Source organism: Canis lupus, chromosome 4 (assembly GCF_048164855.1).
Source record: "Canis lupus baileyi chromosome 4, mCanLup2.hap1, whole genome shotgun sequence".
NCBI classification, from domain to species: domain Eukaryota; kingdom Metazoa; phylum Chordata; class Mammalia; order Carnivora; family Canidae; genus Canis; species Canis lupus.
The window spans coordinates 49,286,268-49,312,203 of NC_132841.1; the positions used below are offsets into that span (position 1 = coordinate 49,286,268).

The window sequence follows — 25,936 nt, forward strand, 5'->3', positions numbered from 1 at the left end:
TCTGAAATCTCCTTTGAAATAGACCTAAAAGTACCATGGCATAAACAACATGTCATTGGGATTTTCAATCTTTTTCCACTTGTTTTCTAAGTAATCCCAGGCAGGCTGGTAAAGACAAGAAACTTTATCTTGTTCAGTACTTTTAATTCACTCTTCTGTCTCTCTTTTTTTCTTTTCTTTTTTCTTCCCTTTTTCTCTTTTTTCTTTCTTTCTTCTTTCTTTCTTTCTTTCTTTCTTTCTTTCTTTCTTTCTTTCTTTCTTTCTTTCTTTCTTTCTTTCTTTCTTTCTTTCTTTCTTTCTTTCTTTCTTTCTTTCTTTCTTTCTTTCTTCTTTCTTCTTTCTTCTTCTTTTTTCTTTCTTTCTTTCTTCTGTTGCTTGACTACAATCGTGGTTACCCTTCTCTATTCACCTTTTAAGGGAGGAAAGGTTATAATTATATTATTGTCTCTAAACTTTATTCTCATATTCAGGAAATGGTCTTTACTTGTTAATTATTTATTGGTGACTATTTTTAAACTTACAAATGTGTACTTTTTAACAAATAAAAGGGAATTTCATTCCATATTCAGGAATAGAAGTTTTTTGTTATTTTAACATGCTACCTTTCTTCATTTAACACAGAAGTCAGATTTATCATTGATTTTCAGCAAGCTATAAGACTATATTCACTCTATATCAATTAATATTTCAAGGAAAATGTACGATACTCTGTGTACTGCACAATGCTGAGCTAGGTTCTGGGAACACAGGATCAGTAAGATGGGTTTTCTATGTTTGGAATAACATTTAAGTAGGGACATGGGGATAAATAAACTAAATATGAACACATGTAGTAATTTCTAAAATAAAATAGGATGTAATGGAAGCACCAAAGGAAAGACATGTTGAAAGTTGAGGTAGGCTTTCTTCATACATGTACTTGGGGCTGGATGTTAGGACAAGAAGGTTTTAGACAGAGGCATTATCCAGAATTATTATGTGTAATCTTAAATCTTGATATGTCATTATCTTCCCCACAACTACCCACAGAAAAGCAAACAATATTTCTTAGACATTTTTTATCGTAAAAAATGATCATCACTTATTTCACATCCTGAGTTATAGCTAGAAATTACTCAGTGTGAAAATTCCTGCAAGGAATCTAGTTTACATTTATCTTCCAAATTCCACTGAAATTTAGAAATTGTCTTTTTGAAGTTTGATAGTTTCAGAGGGACCAGGCAGAAGCAGCTGTTTCACACTTAATTCTTTGTCACTACAAATTCATTATTAGCTAGCACACTGCCCATCAGAAAAGGAGGTCAAATACTTCATTCTACAAGAGGATATGGAGATAAAATTGCTAAATCTAAAAAAGACAGTGGCAAACTACTCATCTTTCCTTTAATCGATTGTTTATAAAATAATTATTTGAAGTTCCAAATAGGCTTCAAAGTTGCGTGATAAAGTGACTCAAAATGATTGAGTTGGGCAAAGACATTGGGGAAGTAGTGGTTTCCACTCATTATAACACCCTTTTATTTATCAGTGAGTTCATTCAAAAAATATTTATTGATTACCTATGTGTTGATTACCAATATCTGGTCTAGATTAGGGGGATAAAACATTGAACAATATATGCAAATCCCAGTTCTTATGGGATCTATGTTTTAGCCATTGAAAATGATAAGTTAAATGTATAAATAAATCAATGACATAACTTCAGAAGATTATTACAAAATGTCTTATGTATAGAGTGGAGAAAATTTTTTCTTACTGTCATGTGTGAGTATAGTAAACACTGCTTTGAAAAAATTCTGGGGGATCCCTGGGTGGCGCAGCGGTTTGGCGCCTGCCTTTGGCCCAGGGCGCGATCCTGGAGACCCGGGATCGAATCCCACGTCGGGCTCCCGGTGCATGGAGCCTGCTTCTCCCTCTGCCTGTGTCTCTGCCTCTCTCTCTCTCTCTCTCTCTCTCTGTGTGACTATCATGAATAAATAAAAATTAAAAAAAGAAAAAGAAAAAATTCTGTATTCACCCCCTTATTCCTATTGAAGAGGAATTCTACATTTCAGGTACCTTTAGTGAGAGGTTGTACTGCATGTTCTAAAACTGAAGCTTGAACAATCAGATCCTCGCTTTCTCTTGGGTTTTAGGTCATAGCTTAGATTTAACATGGCTTTTGAGTTAGGTTAGCTAATTGGATACTCCTATCTAGAATTTTTAATGTTGATTAAGTAGTGTGGTAGGATATACTTTTAGGAATCATTCATTTAATCAGTTACAGCAGTGGTACCTAAACTTTTCCTTTTACAAAAAAGAAAGTCTGTGTTTTTAGTAGCTGTCTATTCTAAGTTGCTTTACTAAGCCTAGGTCTCCAAACTCCCAAGGCTCTATAAATTCAGAGTATATAGCAGCTTGCAGCTGCCAGAGTTGGTTTATGTTACTTGCCAGTAAATGTACCAAAGTCCTAGGTCAAGTATTTTTACCATTTAAAGTGTATCTCTCATACAAATTGATTTCTGATGCTCTGATGATTGAAATTACCTCCTGTTGCTCTGCTGTATTTCATATACTTGTCTCTCCCTTGAAAGCACAAATATTTGATCCAAAGTACTTACTTTTGCATCTCTAAGAACTTAGTTACTAAGAAAAATAATTTACAACTGGGAATTTTGGTGTGAGATCTTGGAGATATATATCATTTCCCTAAAAGGTCATGGTATAGTGATGCCATGATACCATAGTCTTCTTTCTATGATCTATAGTTAAGAAAATAGATGTTTTGTGGACAAATCTGAGAAGTAACTAGGTTATTTCTACATCTTCAGTTTTTAAACTATTTTAAAGGAACTATACATATGGATGAACAAAATATATTTTGATAATTTCTTAATATTATCCCAGTACTTAGAACTTTGGATTTTATATTATATGATATAGTATCAGTATTTATAATATATAACATATAATATTATTAATTTATACATGTTATTTAGTATTTAATAAGAATTGTCACTATTAAATCATTATGTTCTGTAAACAATAGAGCCTTTAGAGTTCAGTTCACTATATGTAATTAGTAAGCAGTTATTTGAATACCTCACTTGCATTTATATACTTATGTGTATATGATGAACTCCCCTTATATTCCTTGCCTACAATATGTATGCTCTAGAAAGAATACAAAAATAAAATAGAAGGCATAGGCAATAAATAACCTTGAGGAATGTAAATGTTTGTTTTTCAGTTATTTGAAAGAAAAAAAAGAATATCTTGCATATGAACATACGAAATGTGGAGGTATATACATGTGTATGTGCACACACATATTACGTATATATAATGTATAATATATATGCATTCATTGATTTTAATTAGTGTAATTTAAAAATGTTATGTTGCTTTCTGGACCAGCAATCTTTACATTAGAAAATATTTTCTGACCTTTTATAAAATAACTACAATACCATGATACATATTTTAGTTTGAAATACTGCAAAGGTCATTTCCTTTCTGACATTTTCAAAAAGGAGACAGTTCTAGAAAAGAAAGGGATTTTATGAGATGAACTAGAAAATCAATAGAGAACTTGTTCTTTTACTAGAATGCTTACCTTTTATTTTTTGATTCCTGCTCAATTTCTTTGTACAGAAAGAGAGAAAAAAATCATAAACTGAAGATGGATGGTCCGTGTGCAGTGAAATATAGTTTTTGTGATTTTTGATAAATACAAAAGGAAAATTATCTCAGAGGATTTCGTCCACTATGTTGGAGCAATTATTATTAAAACTACAATGGAATGGAAGATTGTGGGTGTGGATATGACTGATATACTGTTGGGTTTATTTTGATTGAAAACCAAAGTACCAAATAATTGTTGATCTTCAACTTGTTTGTGATTTAGAAACAATAATGACAAACGTAGAATGCTTATGAGTAACTGATTAAACAGTGATGTCACTTGCCAAATCCAATGAATGTCAAATACAATTCAGTTCGGCTCTGTCAAGGGCCTACCATGGATAAAACAGAGTAAACAGTGTTTACTATGGGAATAGACCATTTGAATCACCAGTTGTGATTCAAACGTGAAATATTCCATTGACTTTGGCAAATAGACTTTTGGCTGAATATTATAATTTTATTTCTGGTGCAAGGAATCTAGGATCCTCATTATGTTTTACTTTGATTGGTTTTAGTTCAGTGGCTTGTGGTTGAAAGCACAAAGCTCTAAACAAACCTTTGTTCAGTGAATTAATGAATGCATATTGAAATCAGTTCCTATTTTCTGAGAACAAATCAAGAGGAGCTAGAGGTAAAAGAAAGAGGTATTCCTGGAGTCAATGGAGACTATGGAAAAATTATCCTGATAAGGTGAGATGGTAAAAGAAAAAAAAATAGCATGCAACTAGATAGATATATATATTCTTGAATTCTTGAATAGATTACCCAAGCAAAATACATTTTTCAGTTTCACTGTTGGATTCTGTCCTAGGGCAGACCTAGGCTTTGTGTATTTTCAAAATTAAGGGTTAAAAGGGCTGGGCTTGCATTTTTGAATCTATTCTGACCTTTCCATGTGATACAAGGCCTAACCTTAAACCCTATGATTCTCAGTAATATTCTAAGACCTGTTGAGTGGAGGGAAACATTAAAAATGGTACTTATTAAAGGGTAAGGATTCAGAACAGTAAAGTCAGCCCCAGAACATATTGAAAATCTTTTAAAATGGAATTACTTCCGTGGGAGTGCCGTGCATATACTAAGCATATAATCTTAAAGCATCCTTTTAGTGACAGAATTATATAGGACGGGTCAGACGTTGCTTGTAAAGGAAAACATTGAAAGGATGTACATTCATGATTCTTTTCTCAAGACTAAAGAATTCTGTATAAAAGAGTCCTGTGATCAAGATAATGTATGCTGGTAATGTTTTTTATAAAATAATAGCAGTGGGCAACATCACCGCATATATGCTCCTCTGAAGGCAAAACCAGAGCTATCCAAAGCTTTAGAATGTTGCAAGGTATTATATATTGTATATAAGAAAATATTTACATATAATTTGCATTGTAATATTTGTTTTCTCATTCATCCTAGCTCATTCTCAGTAGACATGCATGCCTGTAGAGCTGTATTTGCTTGTGACTGTCCAATATCTACTGATAGTGTTGGTACAGTAACAATTGCTCAAAATTTTTATTTTAAAGATTTTATTTGTTCATAAGAGACACAGAGGGTGACACAGAGATGTAGGCAGAGGGAGAAGCAGGATCCCTGCAGGGAGCCCAAATTGGGACTCAATCCCAGGACCCTGGGATCATGACCTGAGCCAAAAGCAAACACTCAACCACTGAGCCACCCAGGTGCCCCTGCTCAATATTTTGAGTATCATTTCCACTTCCTTCCATTCATGTATCAGTGTAGTACTCATTTGTTGATGGTTTACTATGTGCAAGTGGTATGATTAGTGCCAGATTTATAGTGATTAAAAAAAATAGATACCAAATATAATCCTAGCCTTCATGGAGATCACAGTAATATATGCCAAGAAGTGTACAAAGGTCTTTGCATTTATCAGAGTTTTTAGCTTTCATAACCCCTCTATAATGTCAATTCAATGATTTACATCATTTTACTACTAAGGATACTGAGGCATTCGCACAAGGTCACACTAGTTTCTATTTATTAAAGACTCACCTATTACTGAAAGTGCCTTAAATAGGATGTTAAAAATACTTCCTATACTACAATAATCTGATAACCTAATGTTGCATTTAGAAAACTTATGGATTTGTGGCGCCTGGGTGACTCAGTTAGATGGGTGTCTGACTCTTGATTTCTGCTCAGTGCATGATCTTGGAATGGTGGAACTGAGCCCCAGGGCAGACTCCTCTCTCAGCAGGGAGTCCACTTGGGATTCTCCCTCTCCATCTGTCCTTTTCCCTGCTGTGCTTATGCGCTCTCTCTCTCTCTTTAACAACAACAACAAAAAGAAAGTAAGTCTTTAAAAACAAAACCAAAACCAAAAACCTATGGAATAAAAATCCATATCTTACTCCAAGTGATTTTTTAAGGAAGTTCTAGTAACCCAGTGTTGATCTTTGGGCATGGGTAAAAATGGCCTGCACCCCTAAATGATACCTTTGAATCTAATTTCTCTCTCTTGAACTCAGCTTTCTTTCCTTGTGCTCCTTCCCAGAGAGGTCCTCTTCCCTGCAATCACATATCAGACAAAAGTACCAGGGCGAAAATTTTTCCAGCTTAAGTTCTGAAGCAAAAAAAAAAAAAAAAAAAAAAAAAAGGTGTCTTTTCTGGTATTCTTAGCATAGATCCTAGGATTTAACCTGCCTTTTTTTTTTTTTTTTTTTTTTTTTTTGCCTTTTTAAAAACTGTCCTGATTTGAACTGGCATGTACTTGTCCTAATTTGTGTGAACTGAAAGTGTGTGCATGGGAGAGGAGCATCCACAAACAAAAACTAAGGATGTTTGTAGAACCAGAATACCTTCTTCATAGGCAAACCTAAATGAACACTATACCCCTAGTGTATCTGAAGTTCATTTGTTTTCCACTGACCTCATTTCCCTTTCAGCCAAGTCCATTTTAGAAGTCTTTACCAGCTCCTGATACTCAGGAGTGACCAAATCAGAGCAGCAGAGAGAGAAGACACACTTGAACTTTGGACCACAGGAAGTTGTAATCAAATGCGCTGTCACTTTAAGCAGTTGTCACAATATTTAAGGCAGACCTGAAGCTTCCTACTCATCCCCTCTCAGATATTACCATGATAAAGGACAGCTGCCCTTAGTTCTTAAGCCCTTAGTTTCTGATCCCTGAGGATTCTCTCTGGCAGTCAGAGTCTGCTCTCCCTAGGCCTCTGCAGGCTTAAAAGGCCAGAGAATTAATGCTCAACCAGCAGTCCCCTGGTGGTATGAGCCTGAGATACGTGGGTCACCCTGATCCCCAGCTTCATCCCAGTGGGACTAAGATCTAGTTAGTTGATATGAGAATGTGCACTTTGTAAGCTGTCTTTCCTTCTCTGTCTCACTTCCCAGCTCCTCTCTTAATGCCTATCAGGGTCACCTCCCAGATAGACTGCTTGTCCTCACCTTGGTACCACCTTGGAATCTGAAAATGATCACATAGTCAGTGATCACATAGTATCTAGGTTTTTAAATATGTTTTGCTAAATACTTATCTTCCATTGTCATAATCTTTTTTTAAGTATAAAAAAGTAAAGGGGAGAGACATTCATAATTCCCAGAAATCCTTGCAACATGTTTTTATAATTAATGCAAATCCTGTACACTTATTATTCTGTTCTATAGATAGAAAATTTAAATAGTATAATCAGATAAATATTTAAAGATTGAGTTCGAATGCTATCTTCTCCTCACAGTTAATTACCAAGATTCCTCTTATGAAAAGGAGACTATAATGAGAGGGGAAACAAAAAGGGGAGAATGAGAGAGAAAGCACAAAGATTTTGGTGTAGAGCTGGAAACTATAAATAAGCCAAATAAATTTCTTTAAATTCTGCTGCAAACAATAATTCTGTCTCTGAATATTTTTTTAATGAATAAAACATGTAACATACCTCTTAACATACATATTTTTTCACCTCGTTCTTATGTATCTTAGATGTTGTATCTCACACCATGGAAATTGCTCAGTTCTTTTCAAGCTACTAGGTAGCTTAGCACTGTATGAATGCACTCCATGAATGTGTATTACTTACTTAACTAGATCTTTGCCAATGAATATTTTGTTATTTCCAATCCTTTTTCTGTCATTGAGATATTATGATGAAATTCTTCAATATACATCTGTGAGTAATCTTTTGGATACATTTCTAGGAATGGAATTATTGGTTAAGGCATATGCATTTCAAAGTTGTAAAGATACCATGAAATTGTCTTCTGTGGTAGTTGAAACCATTTATCCATCACACCAATTAAAGGTGTTTGCCTTTTCCCTTGTAACTGATGTGATGACTTTTTAGATTTGCCATCCTTCCCAATCAGGCAGTTTGAAAAAGATAAACTGTTTTTAATTTGCAGTTTTTATATTATGAGTAAGGACTTTTTTTCAAAGGTCAAGAATTAATTTAGTACCGTAGAGATGGGTTATTCAGCTATTCAATGGGTCATCAATTAATGAGAAGAATTCAAAGCACATTATTAGAAACACAGAGTATTGAAAAAAGAGGTTCCCTCCCAGATGAGAAGCAGACATAGCCCTACTCAGTAGGAGTCTCCCTTGGACCTAAAAGTCCTGACTATTAGCAAGCTGGGAGGGTTGATTTTTTGTTCACCTCACCAGGGCTGGCTGGGTCTGGACAGCTTAGGTGTCGAAGAAGAAAGAAGAAGGAGAAGGAGAAGGAGAAGGAGAAGGAGAAGGAGAAGGAGAAGGAGAAGAACTCAGCAGCAGCTAAGTTTTTTGCCATAACAAAGCCCTCTTTATCTTGTGGCTTTTATTTATTAATGTTTGTAATTTTTTTATTGGAGTTTGATTTGCCAACATATAGCATAACACCCAGTGCTCATCCCATCAAGTTGCCTCCTCAGTGCCCGTTACCCATCTTGTGGCTTTTATTATCAGGCCAAGAAAATTTATAGAAACATCCAGATTCCCTGTCAAAGCTGTGTCAGCAAGTCCCTGTTCTTACCTGGAGGAGAAGAGAAAGGTCAGTACTCAGATATTACTAAACACTAACTCAGCCTCCCCTGAGCATCATGTCTCAGCTACCCATTTTTTTTCAACACAATGTGTTCATTGCAACTTTTTCCCAATTACTTGAAGTGCCTTGAGTCAAATACAAAATCCCCATGGGTATTTTAAGTGGATATCTAAACTTCTGTTTCTTTTCTCATTTCCTATCTAGCTTCTTTCAGTACCACACTGCTTTAACTATGGTAGCTTTATGTTATATTTTCTAGACAATAGGCTAGATTTTCCTCTTTACCCTGCTTCTTCAGGAGTCTTCATCACATGCTTGTATTTGTGAGTGTGTGTGTAGGTTTTGTGTTTTTTGTTTTTCATAGACTGATGTTTTACATGTATTTTTTTTTTACTAATTTTCATATTATATATAAGAAAATTGATTATCAAAGAAATAAGATGTCTCACACCAATTTACACAGCTGATAAGGGCCAGAGAGGGACTTGAATTCAATGTATAACACCCAAAATCTGCATGTTGAGTTTTTACATAAATGACAATGCCAAAAATGCTAGGATGTGTGGTCAGAATTTCCCAAACTGAAAGATCTCTGGCAGTAGAGGGAGGGTAGTTAAGGGGAAAAGGAGCAAATTGAAGTCTAAGAGTTTTTTTTTTTTTTTTTTTTTTTGGTGGGGGGCAGATGGCTATGGAGAAGCCTTTGTTATAGAAAAGAATGGGCAAAAAAAAAAAAAAAAAGAGAGAGAGAGAGAGAGAGAGCTTTCAACTCTGGTGTGAAACCTCAACAGATGGGTGGAAAACTTGGATGTCCCAGGCCAAGTCTCATTAAAATTAGAGGAGAATTGAAGATATAAAAGTAAATAAATGAAGCAGTGCTTGATTTCAGCAATTTATGTTGTTAATAACGAAACTGCCATTAGTGTCACTCTGTTGTGCATGTATGAATCATATACAGGTATGTGTGTGTGTGTATATATATATATATATACACACACACACACTATACATTTATACTATATGTTTAGTTATATATACTATATATTTAGTTATATATATATATATAACTAAAATTTTACATTTATTTAAAAATATTAAAAAGCCAGTAGTAGTTGGGGTAAAAGAGAATAAGAGAAAAATCAAGCAACCATTTATGGAGGAAGTAACCATAGATATAATTTAACACAACTGTGAATCCTACTTTTTATCATCCCAGGTACTGTCATATGCATTTGGACTTTGCTAAGGAGAGGTTATCAACAACTCTTACCTTACCCCAACATGCATACCTATGCATACCTATGCATGTTGGGGTAAAGTAAGTACTGACTGCTTGGTATGAGTATAGGGAAATTCAAAATTTTGGGGGTAATAGGGACCTGGCAGAAAGATTACCATCAGGGTGAGTACTCTATGGGTAGACAGGGGACTCGATAGTCTTCAGAGGCAGAGCAGCTCAAAAAGACAAGAAAGAGGAACAATTACCAACGGATATTATTAAATTATTTCCAAGGGGTGTGCTAGTACCTCTTTGTTGCTTTGTTGCTCTTATCATATATTTTTCATGGAGGTTACATATAGGTGATACTTTTTTGTGGAAGTGGATTTTTTAGGTAAACATCAAGATGGTACTGAGTTCTATGTCTAGATTGAGTAAAGGAAAGAACAGGAAAGAACAGATTATTTTAAAAAGCTGGAGTTGAGAATAGAGAAAATTCTGAATGTAAACCTGGAGATGAACAAAAATTCCTGAAAAAATTTCAGTCTTCTAAGTTGTTGAAATGGTGTGGTGAAAGCCAAGAACTCGAAGTGGTACAGTTGGACAGAGTTAATATACGGCCCTTTGGGTAAGAAAGAAACTTATTAAGATCCTTGGTTCATATGACCATATCAGTTGAGAGAGACCCAATCCTGGCCCATTTACTAGATTACCATTCTTCTGTCAGACACCCATTGCTCAGGAGCAGACTCCACAGCCAAGGTTTCCCAGTTTCTTAGAACAAACCATTAATAAGATCATAAAGAAGAAGTGATTACAGAAAAGATGCTACCCAACCTCCCTGGTGCTCTTGCTAACCTACACCTATGGGTAGGAAAAGACAGCCTTGAGAATCCTCATTTCAGTTTGGCCATGGACTTATTCACATCAGTCTAGAGAACAGAACAAATACATTTTTCAGTCCTCGCTTTCTTCCTCAAAAGACAAAATCTGGCACAGTGCAACTCAACTGGAGAACTGGAGAAGAAAGGGCACATCAAACTGCCCTGAGCATGAATTTCTAAGTTTCATTTCCTGGGAAAGAACCATAACATTAAGTTAGATCCAAAATAAGGAGAGAAGATTTCAATCAGGATAGAATTCAGAAAATGAAGTTTGGGGATCACCCCTGACAGTGAAAGCAAGCCACTCTGCTGAGGACAGAGACCGTGCTGAGAAAGAAACACTTCAGACCTGCCCTAGAAAGAAACACTTCATACCTGCCCTAGAAGGGATAGGCTCTTCAAAAAAGTAAACCCAGACAAAGGACAAGCCATATGTTACAGAGTTGTCCTAGAAGAAAGGAAAATCAGCAGGTTCCTTTGAAACAAATTAGTGTCAGCCTTTAAACAGAGCCCAGTCCTGGATGCAAGCAGTCTGTTCTTGTGATAGTAGAGATACTAAAGGTCAGGACCAATATCTGTCATGAATCTGATCCTACAGCGTGGGCTGGTCTAAAGTGTCGACTTCATGAAAGGGAAGATACTCAACACAAAGAAGTTCTTTAGATCTAGGCAGAACCCAAGAGCTAAATAATGTTGTGATTGCAGGTCTCCTTCCTTCCTTCTGCAAAGCAGAGAGTCAAAGGCCAATCCTCAGGGTCTGAAATGCCTGAGGGAGGAGTAAGCAGATCAGATGCAAGTCCAGACTTCCAAGCCTCTGAGGGCTGGTTTTCCCGGTTGGCATATGCAGGAACTGCAGAGGTCAGATTCTTCCAGCTTCCTATGCCACTGCTCTGGGCAGTGTCTTTTAGGTTATATCTCTGCCAGTAAGTCCTTATCCGTGTACCCTCTAAGAGAAAAAGATAATATCAAGGAAATATTTCAGACCTTATAATCAAAACATGCTATGCTGGCAAATTCTTTGAAAAGAGTGGTTCTTGTTTTCACTAACCCAAATTTTTTTCCTTTCCAATATATTTGTTTCTTATAATAGGTAAATGGTGTCTTCTATCTCTGCCACACTTAGAGGTTAAGTTTGAAAGTATCTAAATAGCCCAATCATTAAGAAGAAAGGTACTAGATTTAGCTCTTATGGAGTTTCTTTGGTTCTCAAAGAAGGCCCTGCTCATGGAGGGACAGTGACAGGGACATTGCACACTCATTACCATCTTGGGTTGTATTATTTGTACCTCCTGTGAAATTCCTATTTTTAAAAATACATAGTATATTTATAATGCATAATTTGTCCCTAAGGAAAAATACAAAGGAACAATTACTATTAAAATCTTCAGGGCAGCCCAGGTGGTGCAGTGGTTTAGCGCCGCCTTTGGCCCAAGGCGTGATCCTGGAGACCCGGGATTGAGTTCCACGTTGGACACCCTGCATGGAGCCTGCTTTTCCATCTGCCTCTCTCTCTCTCTCTCTGTCTCTCATGAATAAATAAATAAAATCTTTAAAAATAAATAAATAAATAAATAAATAAATAAATAAATAAATAAGACCTTCATATCTTTTGAAATTATAAAAGAAAAACTAACAAAGTTTAGTCTTTAGTCCTACACTCTGGATCAAGAATTCTTTCTCTTGTTCCCCACATTCCTGAACTCTATACAGTGTCAGGTTGGCAAGGTTAAACTGGCTTAAACAGGAAGCAGCGTTCCCCACCAGAGCTATAGGGAAGCTAAGAATATAGCCTCACATTAGAAGTGTGGGGAGGCTAAGACTTTAGTTATGAAGACAGGGAAGAAATCTATATTCCTGATTCTCTTTGTGTGAGCAGCTGGCATCTGCACCGAAGTCCTCTTTTCCTTCCTAAAAAATTATTCTGCATTGCTATCAGTAATTTACAACTTACAGAATTATACAATAGCTCTGATAGAAACAGAATCAGATAACAGAAAGATTTGCTTCAAGCAGTGTGTAATTTCCACTGAAGGATAGATTTTTCCCTATAGTTTCCTCCCTTATGATTAAAAAAAAAAACTCATAAAAAGATGATTTTTTTTGGTCACAAAATAAGGCTACCAGTCTTAGTAGGTTGGACCTGGTTATTTATATAAGGGCAGAAAGAGTGCTTACTTAATATACAGGCCTTTTAAAATATGCTACAGTAGATGTTATCATAAAAAATCTCAGATTGGGCTTTTTAATTCCCTTATTATTTGCTATTCTGAAGCTAGGAAGAAAAACAGAAGAAATTCTCTCCACCAGGTTTTACTAACATATAGATATTTGAAAAATACCTTTCTTCTCAAGGTCTCCAAAATATCCTAGGGTTCCTAGAATGCCTGGAAGTGACCTTGCTTTCTTCCTGTAGGGCTGAACCCTGTAAGCCAGATACTGGACCTCTTTTTCTGGGAAGGCTTTACAAGAATTGGTTCCATAAAGTGCCTTAAAAGCGGCTACTATGAGTATGATACTCAGTATTGTATGAGTATCATTCTTGGACATGACATTTTGGGCAGGTCTTTGGTTATATAACCAACATCGCCAATAAGTTTTGGAAAAAAGAGGACAGATTGTTAAAGAACCTATGGAAATAACTATACTGCCATGAAAAGTAAAGAGAAATAAAGTTTCTGAATTTCTGGCTATCAGTGAAAATGTATCATTTTTTTTTTAAATTTCAGTTCAGCCTACCAGTGCTGTCTATTAAATTATTTGTTAGTATTTACAGATTTCTCAAAAACAAAGGCTTTATGTGTTTGTGTATAATGCATATGTATGTATATATATATGTAAGACATATGCAATATAATATGCATGTATAATATATAGCATATATATGTATTTATTATAATAAATATATTAACATATATATATTTTAAAACCCACCATCTCTCAACAATTCATCCAGTCCTATTTAATTCTTATTTCCCTAGATCTTGGGTCAGTGATCTCATGAGTGCCTCTGCTTTCCAGTGACAGAGTTCTGGAAATTCTTACTCAGTAGCCCTGTATAGTATTAAAATTATTCAAAGGATGCCATCAGAAGTCTGTACTTAAGAGTCATTCTTTGAAGTATCAAATGTTTGAAATACATGGCACAGTCCTTTTTCACAGAGCTCTGAGATAGTCCTTTTTTGAGTAAAACAAGAACTCGGGCTATAGCTGCAAAAAATCAGGGAAGGATCAAAGTAAAACAAAACCTCTGTAGATCAGATTTAAAATGGCTGTGGCTAATTTATTACTGATAGTTTTCAAAAGAGAAAAATATGATAGGAATTTATAACAAGAATAATACAACTGACAAGAACATAAAGTTGATGCTGGGGTGTGGGGAAATAAAAAGATATGACCAGTCCCCCAAAAATTTTTAGCAAAATGTCTATAAGTATAATGATTAAGGTTATTTTCAAAGGATGAAGTGAACATTACATCTATGCTTTAAAATAAACGATTATTAAAAAGGAAAACATTATTGAGATAACTATATATATATATACACAACTATAACTATAGCTATACATATACATATACATATATACATAGAGAGATAGGTAGATACATACACATACACACACAAAATACAGCAAATTTTCAGCAAGAATATAGCAAGAACATATAGTATAAAGAGACCGTAAAGAGGCTCAGTGTGTCTGAAGTGAGTTTGAAATATCTGTATTAAAATAAAAAGAGCAAACTCCGTTTTTAGTATTGATGTATGTGATCAACTTGAAAATTAATGGTCTAGAAGATGCTAGATCCAAATTAAAGAAGTGAGGTTATAGCCATAAAATAATTTAAGTTTTTTTTAAAATTTTAGTTAACATATAGTGTAATATTCGTTTCAGGTATAGAATTTAGTGATAAAACACTTTCATATTATACCTGGTGCTCATCGCAACAGGTGTATTCCTTAATACCCTTCATCTATTTTACCCATCTCCCCACTCACCTTCATTCTGGTAACTATCAGTTTGTTTTCTATAGTTAAGAGTCTGTTTCTTGATTTTCCTCTCTTTTTTTCCCCTATGTTCATGTGTTTTGTTTCTTAAATTCCACATGGGAGTGAAACCATCGTATTTGTCTTTTTCTGACTTATTTTGCTTAGCATAACAGTCTCTGGCTCCATTCATGTCCTTACAAATGACAAGATTTCATTCTTTTTATGGCTAATATTCCCTTGTGTATATCTACATTTTCTTTTCTCATTCATCAGTTGATGGACATTTGGGCCATTTCCATAATTTGACTATTGTAGATAATGCTGCTATACACATTGGGGTGCATTATCACTTTGAATTAGTATTTCATATTCTTTGGGCAAATACCTAGTAATGTAATTGCTGGATAGTAGGATAATTCTGTTTTAAATAATAATTTGTGGCTACTGACACCAGATTGCTTTTGTCTAATATCATCAGGCAAACCACCATGAAGATTCCCATAAATATAGAAAACCTTTCAGAACTATTTCTTACTATATATTTCAGTGTTTCTGAGGTTAAAACATATTATAGAAAGCAAGGATACTGAATAATTTATGGAGACTTCCCATGAAACATGCCATCTCTAAAATAGTTATATTAATTACATTTTAACTATATAAATTTAATCTATGGAAGGCTGAGCAGCTTTTCCATTTGGTAATTCTCCCAATGATACTTGTAGATATTAATATATAAACTATGTTAATTATTTCTCACATATTTAAAATATGCTTAATATTTCTAATTATTTCCATTTATTTTATAGGGTGAAAAAAATCTTTGTGATTTTCCAGGGTACTTCTAGGAAATCTAGAAGATAGTTTAAGCATAAAAGATAGGCTAAAATTCTTATTTTATTTTATATTTAAGATTTGTATTTGGGAAGCTCAAATCAAATTTTCTGGTAATTTAAAAATTTAACTTAAAATCATAAGGCCTGAAAGTTGTAATTGGCTACACATTTGAAAACAACAATAAAATACTTAAACATAAGCGATAACATACTTGTAAATAATCTTAGCTACTTCATAATTGAAGGAGCTTTACTTACTTAAATGCACAAGGACTTAAAGTGAACATAAAGAAAATTATTTCATTAAGATACAGAATCTGTGCTATCACAGTAGATTGCACAGAGAAGAGGAATGACCATTCATACTGTAAGCTAAGACAATAAACAACAAACAAAGGAAACAAGTCAACAAAAATTGAATAAATTTGCTAAGATGTTAATGCATTTCATAGCTTTCAGGACTCATGCAGTAAGTTAAGGCAAATTTAATTTTCCAGTTTTGCCTGTCATTATGCTCTTTTATATTCTGGAACAAATTGATACTTGGGACAGATCTCAGGATGTCTGTGAGCTCAGAACTAACTTTTTAAAATTACTAAGACATCATAAAATGATTATATATTATTGCTATCTTCAAATGAATCAGTAAGCATTAAATAAAAATTTTAGTTTCAATTTCAATACAGTAGATATCACTGATTATAACCTACCTACTCAAATAAAGAATTGTTCTTTGGGATGCTCAATAGGTTCAAAGAGTATAAAGAAATTTAGAGAACAAAAAGAGAAAAAAGTCCAAATCCTGTTTATGATTGCTTTGTTCAGGGGAAGAGATGATGTGGATAATTAAGAACTGTTTTGTCACACTCTCTATTTTAGCAGATTTGCAGAACTGATAAATTCCCATGACACAATTTTCCATATCTACTAACGGCTGTTATACAACTTTTTAAAATGAAAGAAATGGTAAAATGGTGGTGGGAAGAAACACAATATATTCACTAACACTCAAAGATACCTCAATGTAGCATATAAAAATAAGAAACAAGAGCATATAAACTTAAAATGATATGTAGTGCTCAATGTTTTTGTATTTTATTCTTACTTAGAAATCATCTAGTCCTCTAACGAATATCCATTATCTTAATATCAGTTCAAAGTTGTAAATTACCTTATGATCTTGGGAATCATGTTCAAATGGACATGCTGTAAAACATAATTATTATTGAAATAATGTTTGTCATACTGATTCAATCTAGTTAAACACAAATTTATACCTTTTATTATCTTGAATATTCAGTTTGAATTATTTTAGCTTTACCCCAAATTTTAAGGTATTTTATAGGTAATATTGGTAAATCAGAGAAGATACAGCTTTTATTAAACCAAAATTTTAACTAATCTCTTTTGTCAAAGATTTACCTAAATTATGTAAGCAGATTCTCTAAATGTTTCTGAGTTAGTGTTCTTAAAAATAATTTCTTAGTCTAGTATATTTAAAGTATTAGGAATCAGATTTCCTTATTTTTGGGGAGTTTAGGAATACTGTATTTATATATGTTCTTATTAACCTTTATAAGCCAGTCATAACAGTGCCCCTTTATATTAACAGACCTTATAATCAATCTGTCTTTACTAACTAGCAGTAAATAGATTACATTCTATATCTTTATGTAGGTATAAAATAGAAAATATTAAGTACAGAATGAAAGATAATTTTTTCCTAAACATTGATATGTAGATAGAAAGACATAGAACTTACATTTTTATTTCTGAAATTTCAGCCATGGATCAACAGTAAACACTGACACACAAAAACTCACTGGTTAAGATCTCAATAAACTCCTGTTCTCTTTCCAATGGGCATGAAATGCTTAATTGATTTGAGCTCAAAAATAACAAATAGATGAACATAAGAAGACTAACCAAATAGTCTGTTGTTATCCACAGACTGTCTGTTGTTATAAGAGAATAGATCTCTTCTAATATATTCAGAGAGAACACCAAATAACCTATTAACCAAGGACGAATAAAAAATGAAAACAAAAAAATAAAGACATAGTTGAATGGAAAATTAAAATTAGAATAACAGAATCAGCAGAGTTCTGCTTTGTATTCACTTCTGGAATTTGTCTGGACACTTTTCAGGTGATTAAGTTTACCAAGCACTGTCAGATATCCATTAGGCATCTCAGTGAAAGACCCTCAAAATTGTTAAAAGTAATTTTCAAATTAAAAAAAAAGGATAAAATGATACTCATACAATTGTAAAATAAACACACATTAAACATTTTATTTTACTCACAGTGTAGTAACCAAACATAGTGTGTTTAAAGGTGAATTCAAAAGAACAGAAATATTTATAGACATAAATGAACAAATAAACACAATAATATATTGTTCACAAGGATGTGGAGGGTGGAAAGAAGAGCATGGGGTGGTCTCTCCCTCTAAATAATTAATTTGTATGTCTACAGACAAGCTGTATTTTGTAATTATCTACAACTTCCAGAGTTATAAAATAGCTTCTATGGAATCAGAATCAGGAAATGTTGAAAGTGTGCTACAATTGATGTACAGTTTTCTGCTGGAACACAATTCTTTTCTCTATAACATTCAAGTAGCACTTAGGTTATTCTCCAGGCATGGAATAAACTGGGTTCAAAGCTAAGGTCAAGAAAACTAAACTCTGCCTTGGGATAGATCTCTGAATCTCTTATCCATTAAAGGATAATCTAGATGTTAAGTGATTCAGATAACTGGACACTTTCATCCTTTTTATTTCCTAAAAATAGGGTTTTTTTGTTTTGTTTTGTTTTGTTTTGTTTTGTTTTGTTTTTGTTTGTTTTAATTTTAGAAAAAGTTGCCGGAATCCCCAGAGCACAGCTGGGTGATAGTGTATGAGGTTATGTTTTTGGAAGATATTAATATCTAAACAGAGGAATGGCTGGAGCAAAGCATTACAAGGGGGGGGGGGGTACAGTTTAAGGATCTATAGTAACTCTGCCGTTAATTTTTGTGCCTTATGCGAAAGCTCCTGTGGCTATGGGGCTTGCCTTAGACTCCTACTCAGACCTTTGAACTAGAGCTGTCAGAGGTACCACGTGTCTTCTCATTTTCATACATATTACCCAAGACAAAGCTATTGAAGAACCCACCATAGAAGTTACTGACAAAGAATGCTGAAAAGGGTGGGAGTTCCTGAAGAAAGAGGTAAAATTGGTGTGAGGGTACCACAAAACAGTATCTAGAGCTCCATAATACATATTGTTTGTCTTCATGCCTAGAGGGTGGACAAGTTAGGGTCAGTATGGTACATCCTGCCTTTATTCCAGTATCTTTGTTACCTTACCCTAGCTCCTGAATGATGAGCCTAGAAAAATAACAGTGGTTCTAATTAAGTTTTTGCAAAGGTTTTGTTTTTCTTTGTAGTTAAGTTTAAGAACCTGTACTGCTTGTAGTATTAGGCCCTATTGTGGTTCCCTGTCTTCTATTCCAGATCTTCTTGAACTGTGGACCTGTTTTGTCCTGTATATAATTCCTTTATAAGCTCTGAAGTTCTGTTTCTAAAGAATAACCATAATGATCGGCTAACAACCGTTTCCAGATTTCTCTAATGTGCTGAGCTAACAAGTGGTGGTGATGAGATTCCAGAGTATAGATTCTTTTTCAAAAAAATATTTATTTATTTGTTTGTTTGTTTGTTTATTTATTTATTTATTTATTTATTTATTTATTTATTTATTTATTTCAGAGAGAGAGGGGAGAGAGAATCTTCAAGCAGACTCCTCACTGAGCACGGAGCCCAACATGGGGCTTGATCCCAGGACCCCAACCTCATGACCTGAGCTGGAATCAAGGGTTGTTCATTTAACCGAGCCATCCAGGTGCCCTTCCAGAGTCTTGATTCTTAATTACACCAATCAGACTATGGTATTTCCATCTTCATGTTGCCTAATCTGTGGATAAAAGAGGACAGAAAACTAGCATATAATGAGCATCATCTCTGTAGTTACTATTCAGTGTTTGATAAAACTTTCTCTAGCTAATGATAAACCTTATAATAGTTGATATTTTCATTTTAAAATCCAGATTATTATGAATTAAGTGAGAAGTTCAGTAACTTTCAACAATTAAGGTCTACTAAATTTGCCTCCAGAAGAAGTGATGTATGCTTTTGTCTAAATCAGTGAGATATATTACTTTACTCACTAGGCCAGATAGTGATCCAAAAAAAATAGATTGGTTACAAATATGGGGCATCAAACACTTCTATGCAAACTCCTTTCTGGATCACCCCTTAAGTTGTTACAATGTTGCTTTCCTTCCAAATTACCATCAACAAATTATACCTACTTAATATACAAATTCAAATCATTGGTGACCAGTTAATTGGTCATCAACTCTTGATGCAAATAAAAGTTGAGCTTTCTTTCTGTGGGAAAAGTGACTAAGAGACTAGCCAGTTATTATACTAAGGAGTTAGCATTTGAAGTGTTAAATAATGACCTACAAGATATTGTGACAGTTAAAATAAAAGTAGAGTATTGGAAATAAAGGGTTCGATTTTTTTCATTAGAAATAAACATTCAGGTTTGATAAAACTCAAATAACATGTGCATTTCTACACCTGTCTCTGCTGAAATTGATAATATATAATATTGTTGCTAATGAGTGTTAAAAAACAGGGATGGGAATAGTTAAATTGGTTTGGAGTGACCTTTGGTGGGTTACAACTAAGAATAATTAAGTGCTATTCAAAATTCCAGGATCCAGAAGTAAAGCCAATATTATAAATACAGGAAAAATTAAGAATTCTATTGACTACTTAGCTCTATTAGATCCACACATGAAGTGTAAGAATATAAATGGAGCAAGATTTGGAATATTCAAACTGTTTCCTCTAGGGAAGACTTGCCACGGAGGGATGCTCATGAAGGCAGAGTGGTCAGGAATAGCTACGTAATAGGATCATGGATGAGTTTGCTGGTGATGAAGAGGCAATCCCGGCAAGCCTGAGGCACCTCAAAAAAGTGCTGAGGCAGGAGTTAAGGTAGCACTTTATGGAACAATCAGAAAGGAAGTTGTAACAAGCTGAGGTAAAATTTGCTTCATAGAAATGAGATGATTACTGCTAAAAGAGCCAGCAAACACTGATTTGAATTCCTGCTCTCTCTCTTACTAGTTCTGAAAATTTGGGGTAATCCAAATGAACCTCCAGTTCATTTGTAAAATAGAGATACTGTTTTATGATACACAAGAATTCAAACATAACCCCCAATTATTTTTCATAAGCTTACTTATAGGAAGAGAAACAAAGTCCATAGTATTCAGAATAAAATAAAAAACATAAACTAACAATTCTTGTTAGAGATTAGAACATAAAACAGAGTTTATCTTAGAAATTCTACTTGTTTTACTTGCTGCAAGATCCCTATATTACAATCTTAGCAATTCTTTCTTTTTCATTTATATTTATATGTATACACATATTTATATATGAGTTATACACATGGCTTAATCCTTTAGTTCCTTAAAGTCTTGGCTCAAATCCCTCTTACCTGAATGACCTTCCTTAGTTGATCATCCCCACCTTAAACACGGCATTCAACTGTTTAGACCCTCATTCTGATTTATTTTGCTTTAGATACATGCCATCAACTGAGAAATTATGTGTTTATGGGTTTATCAGAGCTCTTATTCTGCTAAAATAGTAACTCTTTCAAGGAAGAGACTTTGCTGTTTTTCTTCAGTTATGTCTCTGTTGCTTAGTTAATGGCAAATAGTAAGTGCTCAGGAAATATTCATTAGTCCCTCTGATTTTGAAAAAAAATAAAATATTATCATATGGTCTGCTTCAGAATAAATGAATGAGTATTCAAAATATGTTTTAATTAATAGGAGAATACTGTAGATAAGCTATTTATTTATCTAATATTAATGGAGAAATTTTCTTCCAATAAACACCCTAAAAAGAGTAACAATCATGTACTGGAAATTAAAAGATTATGCTTTCTGATGTTCTCCCAGTTTTGTGTCAGAATAACAAATTAACTCTTTTATAATGTGGAATATTTTTGCCTGGAGTCAATTATGTTCTTTGCTTTTCTGAGATAGTAAATATAATGAAGAGCTTTGTTTATTCTGTTCTCTACTCTCTGACTTTTGTTTGGCTTGTACAGCCTTAAAGTGCTTCTCTGCCTTCTTTTTAAGTGTAATTTGAATTCAGACACTTCAGTTCTATTACTTTTCACAAAGAATAAACAATTTTATGATTATGGTATGTATATATGATCTATCTATATAAAAATAGATATCCTTCCCTTTCTCACATCTCATATTGCATTGAAGACAAATGAAAAGCAAATTACAGAAAGATACATATAGTATGATCATGTTTCAGTAAATTATAAAACAGGAAGCAATACGGTATATTTTTCCTAGAAACAAAAATGTGGTATGCAAATATGGTAAGTACAAAATTCATGACAATAGTTCTCCCTGGGAAGAGGGTATGGGAATAAGGTGGCAAGAAGTATAAAGGGGATGCCTGTCTCAGCCTTAATAATTTATTTCAGACAGATAGGTAGGCAGCTAGAAAGAGAGGTATGTGAAGTAAATATGAGAAAATATGTACATTTGATGGTGGTTTATGTGATATTTGTCATTTTACCCTTTGTACTTCTCTGCAATTTAATGGCCTTTTGCAACTTAAAAATGGTAATCATATTATTATATTTACTGAGGCAGAAAGACAAAGCCTAGAGAAAGATTACAGTGCTAAAAAATGACTTTTGTCCTCAACCACCCTCTTCTGTCACTTCCAATATCTATTTAAAGGACAAAAAATATTCAGAAAGACTTACTGAAGTATTAATAACATTAATGAAACCATGAGATAATTTCATTCTCCTATTATAATTGTTCTCTATAAAATGTTTGGGCACTAAAAAATGTGAGACATTATTGTAATATTGTCAGATAATATAAATGCCTTATGAAAATTAGAATACTACATAGATATTATAGTGTTAATAGGCTGTTATTATGTAAATATATCCTCTGGTATCCACATATTTTATATACAAGCAAACACTTGAGTCTAGACTATGTTTGATCCTTTCTAATGTCCACTGGTGTCAATTACAATGAGATTTTACTTCTCTATTTTCATCACAAGCACCAGAGAGGAAGTACAACCTGTAATCAGAACTTTCTGAAGGAAGGAAGATCAAAGCTTTGTCCTTTAGACAATCCCTTAAACTCTGAAACTTGGAGTGAGATTAGTCTAACTTTATATCAGATAAGCAATTTAAAGAATTTGGAACTACATAGATTTTATAGCTGAACTTACTATTTTTCTACAACTGAAGAAAAGGAAAGGGAAAAAAGACTCTGAGAAATGGGAAATAACCGTTTAATGTTATCTTAAAGAAGAAAACATAAAGTTAAACTATCCTTGGTATACACTACTCAGTACTAATTATTTGGAATTTGCCACCCCCCCCAAAAAAAAAAACGTGTACATTTAGCTTATGTAGTAGACTGATGATGCTCACCAAGACTACCCGGAAATAAAATTCCATATGTAGAATTCTAATAAACCCTTAGCTCACAATTCAAAGAACTGCTCTAAGTACCTTAAAACTTGTTTGTCTTCAAAGATATGTGGCAGTACAATGTTCAAATTTATCGGAAAGATTATGGTAAAATTTAGTAGCTCTTTGTATATTTTATGTCCACCATACTGCCAACATATTTGGTAGAATATGAAACAACTGTATTCATGTGCATTTTCAAAGTAGTTTGGGGTGCCTGGGTGGCTCAGCCAGTTAAGTGTCTGCCTTGGACTCAGGTCGTGGTCTTCTGGTCCTGGAAATCGAGCCTTGAATCAGACTTCCAGCTCAGCATGGAGTCTGTTTCTCTCTCTCTCTCCCTCTGCTCCTCCTTATTGCTCATTCTCTTTCTCTCTCAAATAAGATCTTTAATGATAATAATAATAATTTTTTGTAGCCTCTATGAATTGACCAGCAAAAGGACAGCTCACTTAGGATTTGAGAGACTGCTTTCACAGAATAAAATCAATTGATTAGAAAGGACATCCAAAAACTTGTTACTCCATAAAAGCTATGAGAACATTGGTAAAATTGCCACAATCAACTTTCCAAAGCTCTGGAAATTAACCAAATGCTTAGAGGTAGCAATCTGAGCAGCCGCCTCAAAGCAATTGATTCTTGGCAAGAACAGTGAACTTTTTAAGTTTTTAACTTTTTGACAGTGGTTTTTAAACTTGTATTATTCCCATATTCTCACCTCTCTCTCTCTGGCTTCATAGTAGCTTTGAAAACCAACACTATGAAAACCAGCAGCCCAATAGTCACTAGAAAAGTCAGGCCATATTTAGAGCTCTCCAAGAAATCCCATCCAGACAGTTTTCACTCTTTTACCTTACTGGAAGTTCCTTGAAAAAGCTTCATACACAGAGCTTTTCTTTATTTGACCTGACTTCAGAGCTTGCTCTGGCATGGATGAACCTTGAAAACATGCTAAGTGAAAGAAGCCATTCACAAAAATGTACATGTTTCATTTTTTATGTAAATCTCACAATAGACCAATCCATAAAGATGGAAAGTAGATTACTGGTTTCTAGTGGCTGGGAATGGGGGAATTGCCAGTGACTGCTAATGGTTAGATGGTTTATTTTGGAGGTGATAAACATATTCTATAATCAGTGGTGATGGCTATACAATTCTGTTAATGTACTAAAAATCCTTTAATTATTTAGAAGGGTGATTTTTATGGTATATGAATTATATAATGGTAATAATATTATGATAATAATACCACAATGAGGTACCTTACCCATAGAATAGCTAAAATTTTAAAAACTGTCCGTACCAAATATTGGCCATAATGTAGAATCACTGATACTCTTGTGTATTGTTGATAGGAATGTAAAATGGTAAACGACTTTGGGAAAGTTGTTTAGAAAAACTCCTTGGCATTACCCTAGCAGAATGAAAGCCTATGCTCACACAATACTTGTTTGTAAATGTTCATGGTGCAGCTATAGCAAAATATTAGAAACAAGTCCAATATCCATTAATAGGTAAATGGGCAAAGAAAGTGTGGCATATCTAGGTCAGCAATACCAGGGAATGAATGATTAATAGCCATAATAACATGAATAAAACTCAAAACAATGATGTGGAGTGAAAGAAACCAGACAGAATAGAGTTCATACTGTACAACTGCATGTATGTAAATACTTTAGAATGCAAACTAATCTATAGTGACAATGCAGACAAATATTTGCTGTGGTGTTGGGGACAGGAGAAAGTAGAAAGGCAGATATGGATAACCAAGGGGCACAAGGAAATAGAGAGGTAATGATGATTTTTTTTTTTGGTCTCAATTGTGATAGTTACATATATGTATATATGTCAAAATACATCAAAGTGTATTTTTAACATATGAAGTTATTGTACATCATTTATACTTAGGAGAATGTCTAAAATAAAAAAGATTGTTGGTACTATGTATTGGTGAGTATGTGGAGCAACTAGAACTTTCATAATTTGTTGGTGGAAGTATAAGTAGTTACAACCAATTGGTACAATCACTTGGGAAAACTTTTCTGATCTATTTATGCTTAATATAAACATACCCTATGATCCAGCAATTCCATTTTTAACTGTATATCTGACAGAAATGTATATATGGTTTCACCAAAAGGCATATACAAATATGTTAATAAAGTACTTTATGTAACAATTGAAAATTGAAAATCACTTGAATGTCTATCAATAACAGAATGGATAGTAAAATGTGATACAAACATGCGAAGAAATCCTGTAGAGCAGTGAGATTTAATGAACTATTGCCACCTAGAGCAATGTGAACCTATAGGCATAGTGTTTAAAGAAAGAAACACAAAGAGTACGTATTGCATACTCCATTACTATAAATTTTAAAAACAGATACGGTGATACCAACAAGAATACAATTATTTGTGTTCTTTGTCAAAGTTGATCATACTATATGTGGATAATTTTTACATCTCTGTGTGTTATATATCGATTTATTTATTTTTTTAAAGATTTAATTTATTTATTTATGACACACACACACACACACACACACACACAGAGACACAGGCACAGGCAGAGGGAGAAGCAGGCTCCATTCCACGCAGGGAGCCTGAGGTGGGATTCGATCCCGGGTGTCCAGGGCCACACTCTGGGTTGAAGGCAGCGCTAACAGGCTGAGCCACCTGGGCTGCCCCTGATTTATTTTTCCTTAAAAGTACGTCACTTAAGGAGTTCTCTCTGTATGCCTAGTAGTTCTCAATA

The 25,936-nt window shown here is 34.0% G+C and overlaps 1 long non-coding RNA gene across 1 annotated transcript; it reads right to left on the reverse strand.

The window, feature by feature from the left end:
* Positions 1-326: 326 nt before the first annotated feature.
* On the reverse strand, positions 327-17,491 carry LOC140631577 (uncharacterized). The gene is made up of 3 exons (XR_012029115.1): positions 17,347-17,491; positions 16,756-16,790; positions 327-409 (listed from the first exon to the last, which is right to left on the reverse strand). It is a non-coding gene; the product is annotated as an uncharacterized lncRNA (long non-coding RNA).
* Positions 17,492-25,936: the final 8,445 nt, after the last annotated feature.